The sequence below is a fragment of the Saccostrea echinata genome, unplaced genomic scaffold (assembly GCF_033153115.1).
Source record: "Saccostrea echinata isolate AGI-Se365-2 ecotype Australia unplaced genomic scaffold, CSIRO_AGI_Sech_v1 ptg000005l, whole genome shotgun sequence".
NCBI lineage: Eukaryota > Metazoa > Mollusca > Bivalvia > Ostreida > Ostreidae > Saccostrea > Saccostrea echinata.
Window position 1 is genome coordinate 3,385,718 of NW_026889754.1, and position 10,629 is coordinate 3,396,346.

General features: G+C 35.0%; 1 pseudogene; it reads right to left on the reverse strand.

The window, feature by feature from the left end:
- Window positions 1-727: 727 nt before the first annotated feature.
- Window positions 728-3,306, reverse strand: LOC133179992 (uncharacterized; annotated as a pseudogene).
- Between the last annotated feature and the right edge of the window lie 7,323 nt (window positions 3,307-10,629).

Sequence of the window (10,629 nt, forward strand, 5' to 3'; positions counted from 1 at the left end):
GGTGGAGGGTGTGTTTGTGGGGTGGGGGTCCGATAATTTTATTTCTAGAAACTGGTAATAATTACTGCCCACTCAATAGTAGTGTCAAATGCTTGCGACACTCCGCTTAAATTTTTGAAATTTTGTGAAAAAGGACTCCTTTTTTCCATTCTTGGTACATGTATATAATTTTAATATTCAGCTCTCTCATAATTAGCAAAAAATTGTCAGTAAATTGCGTTCACACCCAGCTGCATCATTAAACTTCTCAAGACTTGTACCCCCCCCCCCGAAAAAAAAAATCACCGCCTTTTTTGCCATCGATTGATATCGAGAGAGAAATAACTACATGTATATTCAGTATATATACTGGATGCTGTATATAGTAATAATATACATGAACTTCTAAATAATCTAAATATTTAAACATCTTAAAATTATATCAGATACCTGAAAATGTTTATGAAACAACACAACTTACATTATCCAGGTTTATTCAGATGTAATTATACACAGGACTTGCACAGTAATAAACTATCTCCCCTGTCTCATAATTTAGCAAGTGCTCAGTATAGCTTATATTTATTATTTGTTTTATCGTTTTTTTTTTCAAATGATAACCTCTTTTTGCATTTTGAAATTTTAATGGGAGAAATAAGTTTCGCAGAAGGATATGGACATCGATTGAATCATAGAAAATGTTTTTCCCACCGAACTTGAAATTTGAAGGGGACTTCGAACGAGTTATTTAGTATTTAATATTAAAACACTTAAGATAACTCTTATGCACATCTTGTAGCTGTATAGCGACATCAGGAGGACAAATAATGAGAGTGCCTTCGTTAAATTCGGGATTCTTCATCGTGAGGCATGCCTTCTTTAAATGATAATGGACATTTTGAGGTGTAAGAGTGAGTTTGGTTATGCCATCATGCGTATAAGCGCGGTATTCTTTTCTGCATATTACTACATCATAGGGGGGAGCAGGTACAAATGGCGGCACTCTAATTGCCTTTGAACACCCATAGCATACTCGTATTTTTGTTCCTTTTAAAGATTTCAGAGAGTAATTGTTCTCCAAATCGTCAGATGCGGTCACATTGCTTTCCAGTGGACTGTAGCGCGATCTTCGTTTTGTAGATAATACGTCTTCAAATTCATACTGAGTAGTGGATTTTCTCTTTGCCGATCTATCTTTACGTCCCGGTTTCTTTTGAGGTTTTGGGGGCATTTTCTCTTTGCAAATCGTTGAAATGCTTAGTTTTCATAGTTAGTTCTTATACCAACACAAAAATTTATCTAGAGTTCCTTTTTTCTCGGCAACAGCTACGGCATGAGAACACATTTGCTTGGCTTTATATCCATCACACGGACATTCTATTTTTCCACTTTTAAATATTTCAACATAGTGAGGAATTTTTTTTGATTTGCTCAAAACAAGCATTTCTGTGCTGTCCCCAGGGGCATTTACAATATTACTATCTTTTTCTAAAATTTCCACAGCTTTATCCCATACCCTTTGGTAAACATTTTCAGACAACCCGGTATCTTCAAATTCAATACTCATGCCACCAGATTTGGTTTTGGACCTTACAGTTCCCGAAGTAGAGGCACCCTCGCTGTCTAAAGAGTGACGTGATGGCTTAAGCGGAGCCTTTAGAAAGTTTTGCAAGTGGGCTTGTCTTGTGCTACTTGGTAATTTGAACCACTCTGTTTGGCATATTTCATACTGTTTATATTCAGGTCTTAATTCATAAGGCCCAACTCCAATAAGGTCTTTTTCAACATCTTTGTTCTGACTGTCAACTAAAGAAAATAGTTTAGAACAAAATTCTCCTGAGATTCTTTGTAGTCTACTTTCTCTTTAAGCTTTTTGTTTATAGATTCGTTTGCATTTGTGGTATACTCAGCAAAACCCAGACCTGCAGATATCCTCTGGTAACAGAAGATGTTTTTTAAATGTGTCTGCCTTTTCCTTGAGAAACCATTTGTAAAAAAGCGGGTCGTTTGTTTTTCGGTCTTCGATTTCTCTTTCATTCCAGATTATTTCATAATTTTTTAACTCTGTGTCAAACTCGGATTCAGAAGTGGCATCAACTAATCCGTATTCTACCTCGGAATCGCGTTTTACACCAAATATATCCCTGATGTACTCGCCTATGGGGGATTCTGAAACACCCAGTCCTTGGAGTTTTCTGGAAACGTTATTTCGCATATGCCTAACACTGAATGTTCAGACTTTGAGGGAAGAAATTTTTCACACCGTTAAAAATGGCCTTTTCATCGTCAGTTCCAATAAAAAGAATTTCGCTAAGACATGGCCTGAGAGAAGTACACGTGCTTGGCAGATAGGAATATGACATTGGAAGCTTTTGCTGATGAATGAGGACGGGACCAATCATTGTAGGGGAATTTCCGGTTCGACGATGTCGAAGTTGTAAGTGTTTGTATGTTGCAACTGTTACAAGAAATTGGCCTAAATTAAAAGTAGGGTCAATACCTAATATGGATGTCTCTGCAGGGTTAGTTAAGAACTTCTGCATTTCTGATAGCTGTCTGTCCGTTAAACAGACGCACATGGGCTCGGGTGCAGCTTGAATGGACCTTATAAAAGGATTAGTCATAGACTGTTCCGATTTGCAGTGTTGTACAATTGAAAAACAAGTCGTCTTTATCCTTGGGCCCTTTTTCCTGCCTGGGCGTTGAGTGCTTAATATTGTAAATCTGCTTTATATTTCTAGGGATGGTACACATGCTCTCTGCCTCCAAGCCGCCGACAGATTCGAATGCGTTCTCAAAAGCATATTTTGCCTTCATCTTCTTATTTACCTTTTCAACTGTAGACTTTGTTGTCCGTACGTAGATCCCTCCTGATTTGCTATTTCCATGAGATCTTGGCTTTGGCGGGGGAATATTATCATGGAAAACAAACTGCAAAATGACTACTTTATGTTGATTTCCTTTCCAGTCAAAGAGTTCGTATATTCTTCTCTTAAAACTTGCGTCGCTTTTTAAGAAGTAGTAAGACCTTTTGAGCATGTAGATTCCTTGTCTCATGACGCTGGGATTTTTTCTCAAAACTTTAATTACTCTCTCATTATCAGCAATAGAAACGTAATCTCTTTGAACTCTCTCATTTTTCATGGCACCTAGTTCATGTGAACGTATATCATCAAGATGCTCTAATTTACTCGTGTCTACAACAAATATTTTCGTTTCTTTGCAGCTAAAAGGTACTTTTGATGCCAAATGATCCTTTGTATTTAAAATTACTGATACAGCTTCTTTTACCTCAAATTTCTTGTCAATCGAAGAAAAAATTGGCATGTATTCGTTGTCGTCATAGAACTTTATTTCCGGCGACTTGGTTGGACATCCTGAAGACCTGAAATGAAAAGCTTATTTTAACAAGATGTGTTTGCGAAACACTGATGCCCCCGAACGGCAGCTTATGACAAAAGGTTCTCAAATGCACGTCAAAGTTCAAGGTCAAGAGATCAAAAATGTTGTTACCCAAAGAAAGGACTTGTCTCAATGAATATACCCGTGAAATATGAAAGACCAAGCACCAAAAATTCAAAAGTTATTGCCAATGTTAAAGTTTTTAAAAGTGGGTCAAACTACAATGTCAAAGAAAGTCAGATTAAAAATTAACTGTACCCAGGGGAAGGCCTTTTCATAAGAAATATATATATGTTAAATAAAGCCCAACACCAATTGTTCAAAAGTTATGGCTAAGTTTTAAGTTTTTCGAGCTTGACTTAAGAATTAAGTCAAGCTTGAAGGTCAAAGTTAAAAGGCCAAAATTGTTGGTATCTAAAGAAAAGTTCTGTCGCAAGGAATACACATGTGAAACATGAAAGTCCTAGTACTAACTGTCTGAAAGTTGTGGTTAAGGATAAACTTTCTTAAAATTGGATCAAACTCTGAGGTCAAGGTCATAAGGTCTAAAATATTTATACCCATACTGTTCAAATTTATGGCCAAGGTTAAAGTTTTTTTTTGGCACAAGTGGGTCAAACTCGAAGGTCAAGGTCAAGAGGCCAAATATGTTGGTACCCAAAGGAAGGTCTTGTCACAAGAAATGCACTAGTAAAATATGAAATCCGTATCTCCATTCAATCAAAAATTATGAGCAAGTTTTTGCGGACAAACAGAGCAAAACCTATAGGTCCCCGAATCTTTGACGGAGGCAAAATAAACGTTTGAAAGTGTGCACTGAAATACAACGCCCACCCTAGACACCTTGCACTTTAAAAAAAAAAGAATTGACTAATCTCTAACCGCTTTGTAAAGTATAAGTTGGGCATAGACTCTCCAGGGGTTCTGGGGACGAAAAAAATTATTGCAAAATGAATTGTGAAAAAACGACAATCAGATAAATTGATTGATGACTAGGGCTGCGCAATAATATCGACATTCCGGTATAATGCTATTCCTTAACAAAAAATGTCGTTTTGCGATACGTTTTTCCAGTACCGATATACCGGCAAACTGCTTGGGCTTTAGATTTCATAAGTAAAATATAAAATTTAATTTGTTAGAAACGTTTTCAAAAGTACCAAACGGTAAGGTTGCTGTTGTATGGCTGCACTGTGTTACAAAACTGTAGTGAAATCAACATGAACTTTTTCGTAACACTGTATTTATAATATTTTTACACACTCTGCCTATAGATGGAGGTTAAACAATTAAGAAAAAGAGCATTTTAATTGGCATTGAAAATATTGCAATATATATCGCAATACAGTTAAAAAAAGTTGCTAAAGATAAGTAAGGGAGGATTTTCTTTTTAAAAGATGCAAAGCAAAGCTGACAATATCCTGTTCTCCTAAACTGAAATCCTGCTATACTTGTATTCTCATGTAAATAATGAATTTGTTTTTTAAAAAGAAATCTCTCGCAGCTGAAACAATCGGTTTCAGGACATTCTCTAATAGCATATTCATAGTCCAATATATGTTTCTCATTCAGAAAAATGTCAGGATAATTTCCCTCCACTTCACTACAATTGACAACACAACATTCAGAAACAATATTTGGAAGAAAATCATTGTCACCATCTTGAAAATTTTTAATATCAATGCAGTCAGATGGTAACCCTTCATTAAAAAATTGATCAAAAATATTAAACCTTGATGCATTTCGAGTTATTAAGGTCTTCCGACTTCCTTCGGAAGACCTTATTGTTTTCCGTCTGTTTTCTATTATTATTATTAAGGTCTTCCGACTTCCTTCGGAAGACCTTATTGTTTTCCGTCTGTTTTCTATTATTATTAAGGTCTTCCGATTTCCTTCGGAAGACCTTATTGTTTTCCGTCTGTTTTCTATTATTATTAAGGTCTTCCGACTTCCTTCGGAAGACCTTATTGTTTTCCGTCTGTTTTCTATTATTATTAAGGTCTTCCGTCTTCACGGAAGACCTTATAGTGATTCTACTGTTTCTTATTAAGGTCTTCCGTTTTAGACGGAAGACCTTATAGTGATTCTACTGTTTCTTCTTTATTATTATTTTTTTTTTCCTCTTTTCTTTCCGGGGCGATTTCTCAGAGATGGCTGGACGGATTTTCTTGAAATTTTCTGGGATGATAGAAAATGAAAATACCCCCAGGCGTTTTTTTCATTTTTTCAAAATTCACTTCCGGTCGTCAGATATGTCCGATTTCCGTTTTTTTCAGAAATATTTTGTCCCAGTCATATCTCAGAAACGGTAAGAGATTAAGACACCAAACTTATATGGTTAATAGATCTTGAGAAGTAGGCAAAACCATTTGGGTAAAGAGCGTCAGCCGTCACTTCCGGTCGTCACAGGAAGTGATTAAAGAAGTCGAAATTTTCAACTTTTTTTTTTTTTTAATTTTTTTCTTTCATCACATTGTTGCATCTTATTTGTAGATTCGAAATATGTTGGTCCCACCGGAAACAAAAACGACAACTTCCGGCTATAAGCGAAAAACTGCATAATTTGAGTATTTTACTTTCCCATAAATATTTTTTATAGATAACGTATTTGAACTGATTTTTGAATATGTTATCAAGACTGCAAATGTCTAGAGTAAAATCAAATATCTTTGTAAAATTCACTTCCGGTCGCGCGTTTAAATGTCCGCAAAATGAGAACTTGTTCGAGTGATATCTCAGAAACTGTAAGAGATTTAGACACCAAACTTATAGGAGTATTAGACCTTGAGGAGTAGACAAAACCATTTGGCTTAAGAGCGTCAGTCGTCACTTCCAGTCGTCACAGGAAGTGATCAAAGAAATAAAAAATTTCAACTTTTCTCTTTTGGAATAAGACTTGCATCATATAATTTTATCTTTTTCACAGTTACGATATGTTTTGGTCCCACCGGAAACAAAAAACGACAACTTCCGGTTATAGAGAAAAATTACATAATAGGGGTTTTTAATTTTCCCCAATATATCGCTTATAGATAGAGTTCTTTAAATGATTTTTATATATGTTATTGAGACTGCAGATGTCTAGAGTGACCTGAAATATCTTAGTAAAATTCACTTCCGGTCGCGTGTATTCTTGTCCTCAAAATGAAAAGTTATTTCAGCGAGGTCTCGGAAAAGACATGAAAGTAAGACACCAAACTTATAGGAGTAATAAAACTTGGTGAGAAGGCAAAACACATCGGGTTAAAAGCGTCAGCCGTCACTTCCTGTCATCACAGCAAGTGATCGAAGAAATCGAAAATTTCAACTTTTCTTTTTAAAATTAAAACTTTCATCACTTTATTGCTTCCCTTTCGCTGTTTTGAAATATGTTAGATTCCACCGGGAAAAAACTTTAAACTTCCGGTTTTAAGAGATAAACTGCGTTATTTCGTGGTTTAACTTTTTCATAAATATCACTTATAGATAAGTATTTGAAATGTTTTTTACATATGCTGTAGATACTGCAAAAGACAAGAGAAAATTCAGAGATTTTTATTCAGTTCACTTCCGGTCGTGTGTTTTCCTGTCCTCAAAATTAGAATTTGTTCTCACAATTGTTCGGCAACAGTAAAAGACTAAGTCTAAAACTTTCAGGACTTATAGTCAGTCATCAGTTCATTTCCTTCGTGTAAAAATCGTGTGTCGTCATTACTTCCGGTCGTGACAAGAGTATTTTTTAAGTTATTTTGTTTCTACATAAGTTTTAGGCTAATACCGACGTTGGAAAAGACATGTTCCTGCAAACAGGAAGTAGTATAACGGAAGACCTTCTCATTACTAGTAATGAGTTTCTAGTTATTATTATTATTTTTTTCCCCAAAATTTTGTGCAGCCGATTTCTCAAAAACTATTCAGTGGTTTTAAATGAAACTTTCAGGAATTATGCGTCGTCAAATGGACTTTGTTCATCAGAAGGAAAATTTGGAAAACTCGCTTCCGGTGCCAAGTTATTGACAGTTTTCTGATTTTAAAATGAGATTTTGTCCCCCCTTTTCTTCAAAAATGGTTTAAGATATGAACTGGAGACTTGTTAGAGATGATAGGTTATGTCTTCTAGATGAGGGGAATTACCTTTTTGTGCGTCGTCAGTACTTCCGGTCGTTACCGGATGCGAATTTAAAAAAGTCGAATTTTTAAACTTTTTTGTTTTTCTATATTTTTCTTATGTTTTAATAAGGTTAATAGAGGCTTTTCTGAAAATGCTTAATATATAATTTATTTTAGAATTGATCAATCCAAACTCTAGATATTCGCATTTCTAAATTTGAAGCGGGTCCAAAATGGCGGCTGTCTCCGTAAACTCCGATAAGTAGGTCAGAATTTACGGAGTCAGCCGAGCGTTTGTTTGAATGAAAGTACCATAAGCATCAAAGAAATGTGAAGGAATTGTTGGATTGTCACATCACAATTACGTTGCAATTCTGTTTCGAACTAGAGTTTTAATCCGGGGTTTCCTCAAACGTCTACTATAATTGTTCTTGTCTGTATCTCAAAGTAGAAAAACGACATGATTACAAGTGGAAATACGATAACTACAACCTTTTGTTTTACACCACGGAAAACTGATCCTAAACCATGGTTATAAGTAAAAGCTTTTCAAGAAACTTTCCTGACTAAAGGAATTAATATATAGTAATTATTACGTGGCCATTGTTTTTCCCCATGCAGGCTTGTGTCATATTAAATGAACAGAAAAGACAAAATAAGAAAAACCATTTTTTTAAAGATTGTTTAATGAAGTTGATATAAATATTTTTTTCTAAAAGATGTTGTTATTGAACATAAATGGTATCAGATTCCTTGACCGTCGCAGGACGAGACATGTTTTTGGGCGAAACATTCCAGTCTTTTCATGAATGTGTAACTAATCGGGATAGTCCACTTTGGGGGTAAACAGGAAAATAAAACTTGTAGAAAATCTTACCTAAATCACTGCTTTAGTGTTACTTAACCATACGATATATAATAAGTACAATATGATAAATATACTTTCTCAAGCTCGATATTTAGGTTATAAGAACATTTTGAAATTTCATTGAAGCTATCACCATTCAATAGAAAATACATTCCAAAGGAAATGCGCGAATATTTACCCGTGACGTTTCGCGCGAAATGATGTATCGTGACCAACCTTTCGTAGTAGACAAATGGTCTGATGCAGAAGTATATAGAAGTGCAGAAAAAGATTACATGGACATGCCTGTATATGGAATTCCATGAAATAAAAAGTTGAATACATAAAGAATAAAAGAAAGTAAACAGTATCATCAGAGAATGGCTAAAGATATGAATATGAAACTTGCTGAGGTGATAGAGCATCAAATGTAGATATGGTGATCGACCATTATTTTTCGTCGTTCTTACTTCCGGTCGCAAACGGAAGTGAATTCAAATGTTAAATTTGCAACTTTTTGTTTTTCAATATTTTTCTCTGGGATTTACAGGGTTAATAGAGAGTCTTCTAGGAGTTTTATGTATGTTTTCATCTTTTTGATTGAAAAAGTTTGCAGAGATTTTTATGAAATTCACTTCCGGTCGAGTGTTTACCTGTCCTCAAAATTAGAATTTGTTCTCACAATATTGCTCGGCAATAGTAAACGACTGAAGTCTAAAACTTTCAGGACTGATAGTCAGTCATCAGTTTATTTGAATCGTGAGAAATTCTTGTATCGCCGTTACTTCCGGTGGTGACAGGAAGTGATGCAAAAAAGTGAATGGTTAATGGTTAGCTTTCTTGGATTTTCACGCTGAATTTCTTTTATCACTTTTTCAGCGTGATTTTTTGTTTTTATTTTCAGAATCGGACGGAAGACCTCTCATTGCTCGCAATGAGTTTCTAGTTATTATTATTATTCTTTTTTCATAGTACGGCCGATATCTCAGCTGAGAGTGGACGGATTTCAAAGATTTTTTTCGGGGAAGATGCATCATGAGAATATCTCCAGACGTGTTTTTCATTTTTTCAAAATTCACTTCCGTTCGCATTTTTTGGGGACATTTGTATTTTTTTAAATGGAATTTTGTCCCCTAATTTTCTCAAGAACGACAAAAGATATGAAAGTGAAACTCACGGACCTGATAGAACATCATATGTAGATATGCTGATCGACCTCTATTTTTCGTCGTTTGTACTTCCGGTCGCGAACGGAAGTGAATTCAAAAAGTCTAATTTTTCAACTTTTTTGTTTTTCAACATTTTTCTATGAAATTTACACGGTTAATAAAGAGTCTAATAGGAAGAATAAATATATAATTTGTTATGAGATTGATCAACTCATACTCTAGATATTCGTCATTTTTCACTTTGAGGCGGTGGTCCTTGCTAGCGCAATGGTTAGCATGTTGGATTTTACGCGGGCGACCCCTGTTTAATCATCAGAATGTCCGTACTAATTTACTTTTTCAGCTTAGATATAACAATTCATCTTCAAAATGATGTCTGGTATTTATTCTTATACAGTGGCTTCCATTTTATCGGATAGCGGATTAACAAATATTTCGGCTATTTCAATATAATATCAGAGCACAAAACCATTTCTTATATATTTATAAATAATATCACCTGATATTCTGATGAGAAAATATTAGAATTTCGTTTTACCTGATACAAAAATTTGGACTATCATAGTGTTTGTTGATAATCAGCACCTTGTTCACACCTCCAACTTCATATGTGAAGCCTTTGTTTACACAGTTTGACACCAATTACCTTGACTGGCTTGAGTACGACAATGAGGGGATTAGTTACGGCTGGACGCACACAGGCACCTTAACTGTGTCAATAGTGGACATAGTAGATAGATATGTTTGATTACAGTTGTGGTGATCAGCTTGGGTTCAATGATGCACTTGTTAATTATGAAATTATTTACAATTTTTTTCGGCTTGAAATTTTAATTATTGAACTGATTAGCTTGTGTATGACAATTTGCTTGGATAATGAAATAAGCCTATTCAGTCGTTTAACTTGGTCATTTGGCTGAATATTTGTTCACTTTGAAGTAAATAGTTAAAATCACAAACGGCCCAACTATAGATATACGTCTCAAAATCCATACCATCTTTCTCCACAAGGCAGACAAGTATGCATGAGCCTGGTAAACTCATTGACCAGAGAATTGTCACAAACAGGATAAAATACGTAACCATATTAAGGTTTTGTCAAAGGTCAAGATGTCCAAAAAATTATTTTTACAATAGCTCCAA